The sequence below is a fragment of the Cupressus sempervirens genome, chromosome 7, assembly GCF_028749045.1.
Source record: "Cupressus sempervirens isolate cs-2001-9-10 chromosome 7, ASM2874904v1, whole genome shotgun sequence".
Taxonomy (NCBI): domain Eukaryota; kingdom Viridiplantae; phylum Streptophyta; class Pinopsida; order Cupressales; family Cupressaceae; genus Cupressus; species Cupressus sempervirens.
This window is the reverse complement of record NC_143124.1, coordinates 453,759,123-453,766,461: the sequence shown is the minus strand read 5'-3', so window position 1 is coordinate 453,766,461 and position 7,339 is coordinate 453,759,123. Positions and strand designations below refer to the sequence as shown.

The 7,339-nt window shown below is 29.0% G+C and overlaps 1 pseudogene; it reads left to right on the top strand.

The window, feature by feature from the left end:
* Positions 1-649: 649 nt before the first annotated feature.
* Positions 650-1,702, top strand: LOC149547522 (uncharacterized; annotated as a pseudogene).
* The last annotated feature ends 5,637 nt before the right edge of the window (positions 1,703-7,339 follow it).

The window sequence follows — 7,339 nt, the reverse complement described above, 5'->3', positions numbered from 1 at the left end:
AAATTTATTAACCTTTTGTTGCTTTCTAAGGTGCTCCTACACCATATTCCAGCAATTAATATTCATTTTATTTTTAATAATTTTTTCAGACAACATATGCAAATTAAAACTTATCACTCTGACAGAAATTATTATGCATACCCTACACACAAATGTGATAACACCTCTGATGATCTTGATGACACTTTGAAACATCATTTGTTCCTTAAGGCTTTTGATAACCAAGAAAGTTGGACTACCACTTTTGAAGCTTTCCATCTCCAAATGCTATGAGCTACTAGATATAGTTGTCACACCACTAAGAATATTTTTGTTTTTTTTTTTAATCTTCTTAAATTTAAGATATTACTTCTATTTTCTTCCAATGTGTTGCATATTCTATGGTTTCCTAGATTCCATTCCTTAACCACATACAGTCTCAACTCATTAGTGAAAATCCTAAGATAAAAATATCTAATGCACTTCTCAATTGCAGGTGTTCTATTTACACTAAAAGAGTCGTAAAAATTTTATTGAATAGCAAAGAGAACAGAACAACACAAGAAAGAATTGACTAGCAAGTCTAAGATCACTTAATTTGAATAAGATAACTTGCAATTCCTACAAGGAGTAATTTATTCAATTTAACTACTTTTTCCTTGTGGTAATATATCCCACCTAGTGTATCTCTACTTATTGAGAAATTCCTATGTCTCATGGGAGTAATGCACCTCTAATCACCAAAGAAGATTGCCATAAAAAATTTGTAGCTACTGTTGTTGCACCTTCTATAAAAAAGAGAGTCATACTTTAGGAGTTGAATTTGACAATCAAAAACTAAATTTTGACAAAATCTGTCATCCTAGGAAGAGGAGGTTTGAATTAGTAAAGAAAGAGAAGAATGGTAAAAGGGAAAAAGAAAAATTACTGCCCTCTACACAAGTATTTAAAGAATCACATCATTTTGCTCAATGTTCTCAAGTCAAATGTAATGGCTTTCAAACTTACAAGGTGGCTACCAAAAAATAGGGATGTGAATCAGTTGCCAATGATGATGGAAAGAAATGACATGCACAAATTTAGAAACTTTCATGTGCCAAGGTTATCTATATTTAGAAGGAATGAAGTGAATTCATTTAATAAATTTATAAGGAAGTCTTATAATATTTCTTTGAAGATAGTTGGGGTCCCCAAAATATCTCCATTTAAAATATATTGGAATTGTAGATCATTTGTTTCAAAATCCACCAACATGTGGAAAGGTTGGAGAAACCTTATCATAATTTAAAACTCTTTGTAGGAGAATGTTACATGAAGAAGAAGCTAGTGTCAAAAACTCTTATCTAAATGAAACTCATTATTTTGTAGATCTAATAGCTTCCATGATTTTGAAGGATAAAAACTTGTATATCAAATTGTGGGTATGGTCCTAGGGTTGGAAGTCGGAGACTAGTTTCATTATAGGATTGAGCTCTCTATTGTGGGTATTCATCACGAGATACATAGTGGAGTTGAGTTCTTGAAGCAAGGGAATGTGTAGGTGGCTATAAGAATTATGGCATCAGTATGCTACCAAGATGATCTTGATAGTGGAGATGTATTAATTTACATAGGATTGGATGGAAACAAATTATATGGTGAGATACCATAAATTTAGGATCAAAAACTTGAATATGGGAATTTGGCTTTTAAGAACAACATAGAGTTGAAAATATATGTATGAGTAATTCAAGAAAGAATTTATGATCAAAGCATTGAGTTTGTTGTTCTAAAGAAGACTATTGCTGAACCATAAGAGTCCATTTTTGAAGCAACTATTCCAAACCACCATATAATGAATTTGAGATATGGCAAATAAACTTTTTAATTTGTGTCTAAAAGTACGTTGATAAATCTATTTTGTGGCCTAAGTCAAAAGGTATGTGGATTATTCTTGTTCTATATGGCTACTAGATTTTAAGATAATTTGAGTAGGTGGTGTATTAGATTTAAGAATTCATTGACAATAGGTGCACTAAAACTACTTAATATTGTAAAAAAAAATTCATCACTTTATCTATTATAAATAGTGTCATTGTGAACTATTTTTTAAGAATTAAAATTATGCTTTGTTAGATCGTACATTGTATTTCACTTTGGACTACTTTATGAAGAAACAAAATTACTCTCTCATTTCTTTCTTTTTATCTAGCTTCCTTAATTGCAACATTCAACCTAGCTACATCCACCTTTAGGTCCATTTCTTCTGTCCTAAGTTGGTGATAAAATTCCACATATAACTTGCATGTCAAATTAAACATCATTAATTCATTGTTATTTATGGGCCAAAAATAGTTTAGAAAGGAAATGATGATAAAAAAAGTTACTTGTGTGAGATCCATTTGAAACATGTGTGTCCCATGATATGAAAGCATCTTATAATACCAAGAATAATGTTAGTTTCAATGTTTAGTATCCATTGAAAATAACAGGAAAAGTACAAAAATTAAATTAAAGGGTTTCCCTCTCACATTCAAAATAGTCTGAAATGTTTATCTTAGTTTGCATAAAATAATAAACTTAGAACAAGAATAGATTCAAAGTTAAGACATCCATACATACAAATGAATAAATTTAACTCTCCAAGCTACATCATAGCTCTATAGTTGACACAAATTGCTACTATAATTTGAATGTTCCTTCTCTCCCATATTATATTTCAATGTCCTTTGAATGCTAATATGTTATTATTGTCCCTTCTATCATAGAATTATTAATTATAGTAGTATGAAGATATTTGTCATTAATATCCACAAAGGGTTCAGTTTCAAAAAAAAATACTAGTGGTTTTCATCTCCCATTTTTCTACTTTGACCAACATTGAGGTAGGTGGTGGGGAATAACTTAACATAACCTCAACCTTAGAGGTGGGGGTTTCCTTTAATGTGGTATTACATTTGAATTTATATTGAATATGATTGGTGTTGTACATATGTGAGTGACATATTCACAAATGACACCATATATGCCTTTTTCAATAATATTTGTTGATGTAAATTCCAATGCCATCTTGTCCATCTAGCTGACCCTATGAAAAACACCAACTATTATAATGAAATAAGGGGTCCATTAAAAGGAATACTAGTTTTAATGATTTTTCCTCTTTCTCTTGCTAGGGTATGACTAAAAGTCAAATTAAATGTATACCATGAGCATATACAAAAAAGACAATACCACATTCCAAGCATCTAAAATAATATTTAATGGTTAGGGATGAATTTCAATGATGTAAGAAAGCAAGATTGTAGGTTCAAAGAAAGGAATGAAAACATGTTTTAAATCTTCTTTTTTGTTTAAAATCAATACTAATCTAGAAAGCTCAAAACCAATTATCATCTATAGCAAAAAAAAATTCCTCCTATGGAATTTGCAACCTATATACCTTGGTGAGTAGGGGCTAAATCCCTACAAGTGTAAGTTACAGTGGTGCAATGAGAAATAAGAAAAACCCTTTAAAAGAATTAGAGACATAACTCACCTACCTTCTATCTATAGATGTCAATGATAAACTTGAACCTCTTGTTGAGCATAGTTGAACCTACAATGATAGAGTTGGTAGGTGACCGATCGACCAAAAACTAGTGACTAAAAGGAACCTACCAAATTTTCTATTTTCCTGAAGACTATCAACATTAGACATTTACTTTGATTAGGTGGGTAGACTCTATAGATTAAATTGTGTGTGTGTGTGTGTGTGTGTGTGTGTGTGTGTGTGTGTGTGTGTGAAATATGTCAAGAAATATTAATTAAAAATAATTATTAAAACATATTAAAATTATATTATTTCAATGCTAGAAACAAATATATTAGCAAAATTTCCAATTTCATTATGATGATAGATGTTCTAGAAGTGTATGCATTATATGAAGTTGTTAAGATAAATTTTTAATTAACAACATTAAAATTATAATCTTCCTTTAACAATATCAAATTTTATATTTTGAGTTTAAAAAAAAAATTATATAATGAATTCATTAATCCACTTTAGTCTTACACAAACTAATGTTTTACATTTCATGCTAAAAGAGAGAATATTTGTCATTTTAATTTTTCTCATCAAACATATAACTAAATAAAACTTATTCTAGATACAAATTAACATTGCAATGGAGGTGTGAAGAGAAATTAAAATGAGATATTAAAAATCAAAGGTGACCAATATACCTAGAATAGTAGAAACAAGAGTAACATAAAAATGCATAAAAAGGCTGTTTTCATCTTGTGGTTAGCCATGTACAACATTGGAAAAAATAAACATATAAAATAAAGAAAAGATAATGACATCACAATGAATATTCAACACCGAAAAATGAATTATACAACAAAACACAATAATTGAAACATAATGATGATAGGAGATGTTTGATGTTAATTAAGGAACAATCACTACTCATGTTAAATATAGTGGTAAAGAAATGGAAGAGATAGTGATGTGTAGTTGGAATCATGAACCATAAAAATAAAAAAGGATGGGTTATTGTTATGAGGATTCTTCAAGAAAGTAAGAAAGTAATGCATCAAGATAATGTAATGAATAGGTAGTTCTTCATTGAATGAAGATAATATGTACTAATGAAATTTTCCTTTCTTATAAAAAAAGATTCCTTATGTCTCTATGGTATGGGCTTGAGGAAATAGAATTTAATGAAAGAAGATAAGTTACACAAGCCATAGAAAACATACAGATGGTGTGGAATTGAAATATCAATTTTTTTCAATAGTTAGGATGTGAATGAATTCAATCAATAAAAAAAATAGATATATGTTAGGGGAGGATTTATGATCAAAATTCAAAACCCTATCTCTTAGTTTGTTGTTTAACGCATAGGTAAGATATTTATGAATGCACCTGTCTTCTTTCTTACTTCTATACAATAATGTGCCACAAACAAAGCCACTAAGAATATGTTGACAATAAAGATGAATCTAATTTTAGCACCTTTGTTAAACTCCTTTGGAAGTGTGATACACCATCTACAATAGTCAATCTTATAACTTGTTCTCTATCATAGAGAAATTGAGAACAATAAATATGAAACCCTAACCTCACTTCACATGGACAACTTTTAGAATAATTAAAAGCTCATTTTTTCCCTCTTTACTAATTTCACTTTGGCATCTCCTCTCCCAATTGACTTTGGTGACTAACAATATTAATAAATTATAAATTATATTTATTATATTTAAAAAACTAACATTTACATTATTTTAATTTAATTATTTATTATTAATACGATTAACTATATTTTTAATTGTGAAAAAAATTAATATTTCTTACCTAATTTAATTATAAGTTATAAATCATTAAATATTAAACTATACTTTAAATGTTTTTAAATTTTCACTCTTTAACTTTTAAATGGTTATTTATCATTTATTTTTCAATTTTATTTTACTTCAACATTTTTATAGAATTTTAAATGGTCATGTCTCTTTAATTTTTCAACTTCATTCTTCTTCAGCATCAATAAAACATTCTTGACACATTTGAGTGCTAATAGATCTTTTCAATCAATAAGTATGAGACATTACAGATAAATAACTATTAAAATCATATACAAGTGTATTTTCACAAATATACATTTGTGCATTTTGTGTGAATTGAAAGTAATTATCCCAAGAAATGATTGTCTTAAATTTTTAATGAAATGGAAGTGCAATCAAGATATAAGCCCTCAAAATAGGTAGCATGTTTAAGGGCTAAAGATTTCATGCATGCTAAAAAATATTATTTGTATTGAATGTCTAATATTATATGCAAGTCATCTTTTTTTTTAGGTACTATGAGATAAGAAATAGTTTAAAAATAGTAAATCATATAATTCTTTTGATTATCAATATTAGAATAAATAACTAAAAATCTAGATCCAAAAAATTATTAATCCACCCATTTATTGATATACCTCACAAAGGAAAATTGAATAAGTTTGCATTATTGATCGAAGAGCCTAAATGGTGAATAAAATCTCCCAATCTATTTAACAAAGCATCTTGTATCTTGAAAGATGCAAAGTGACACCATGATTACTATGAGAAAGAGAAGGTCAAGGGACATGAGCTATGGAAAATGAAATAAAATAATTTCATTAATAACTAAGCCTTAGAAAATGTGAAGAGAGAAAGTTCAAGTGACCAATTATCCTATCACTTATTTAGTCACTTATGTTTAGTTGACTAATTAAGAGTGACTAATTATTCAATCACTTATCTTGTCCTTTCTCTAGTAGTTTATTTAATTATTTTTATTTGGTTGATCTTGTGATTTTACCTAGTGACCAAATTAGTCACCTATACTTGTAAATTGCGAAGAAATGGTTAAATGTGATCAGATTTAGTCACATACCTAAAAATTTTAATAGTGTGACTAAAATTTATAGTCACATAGTCACATATTTACCAAAATTTACTAGTGAACCCTGAATAATTATTTAGGAGGTCATCTTGGTTTATTGTAATTTATTAGTAATTTTATCCTGCAAACTTCTTTTGGTATTAAAGAAGTAGATTTTCCTCTTATGGTAGCTAATATATTGGCCAAACATAATAGCATAGTCCCTTACTAACTTCTTCCAATACCTATGTTTCATAATGGACACAATCCCATAGAGGAATGTGTCATCCATAAACTCTCATAACACCTTCAGAGGGAGAGTTGTGGTTGGTTTAACTCCTTTTAACTACCTACAATTTGCCATGGCCAAGAAATTCCTTCCAAGAACTTCCACCATAATAATAAATAGATAAGGGGATAGGCGATCCCTTTGTCTCACTCCCCTTGTGGTGTTAAAAAAATTTCCTAGGGTTCCATTAAAGAGCATAGTAAACTAAACATAATTAACTATTTCTTTAACTACTGAGAAGAATCTCCCATATAAGTCTAGATGCTCAAGGATGTCATAAAGAAAATCCCATCTCACTTTATCATAGGCTTTAGAGATGTCAAGCTTCATGGCCATAACATGCTTCTTGCTTCATTCCATAGAATACATAACTTTATGGAAAGTAATGACCACATCCAAAATTTGTCTCCATAGAACAAATCTTTTTTGGGAGAAACTAAAGAGCTTTCTTAAGAGAGATTTTAGCATATTAACAAAGATCCTAGATAGGATTTTGTAGAAAGTGTTATAGAGCCTGTCGGGTTTGAAATTTCCCATCTTAGTGATTTGCCAATCTTCAAACAAAAACAATGTATGTTGGTAAGTACAAGAAGTTGGGTTTCAGTTTTGAGAACAAAGTGGAAGTGTTTTTAATATTTTTGAAATTTCTTATTAATTGATGTCAAAATTTGATGCATTTAGATATTGAATATAAAAAAAAA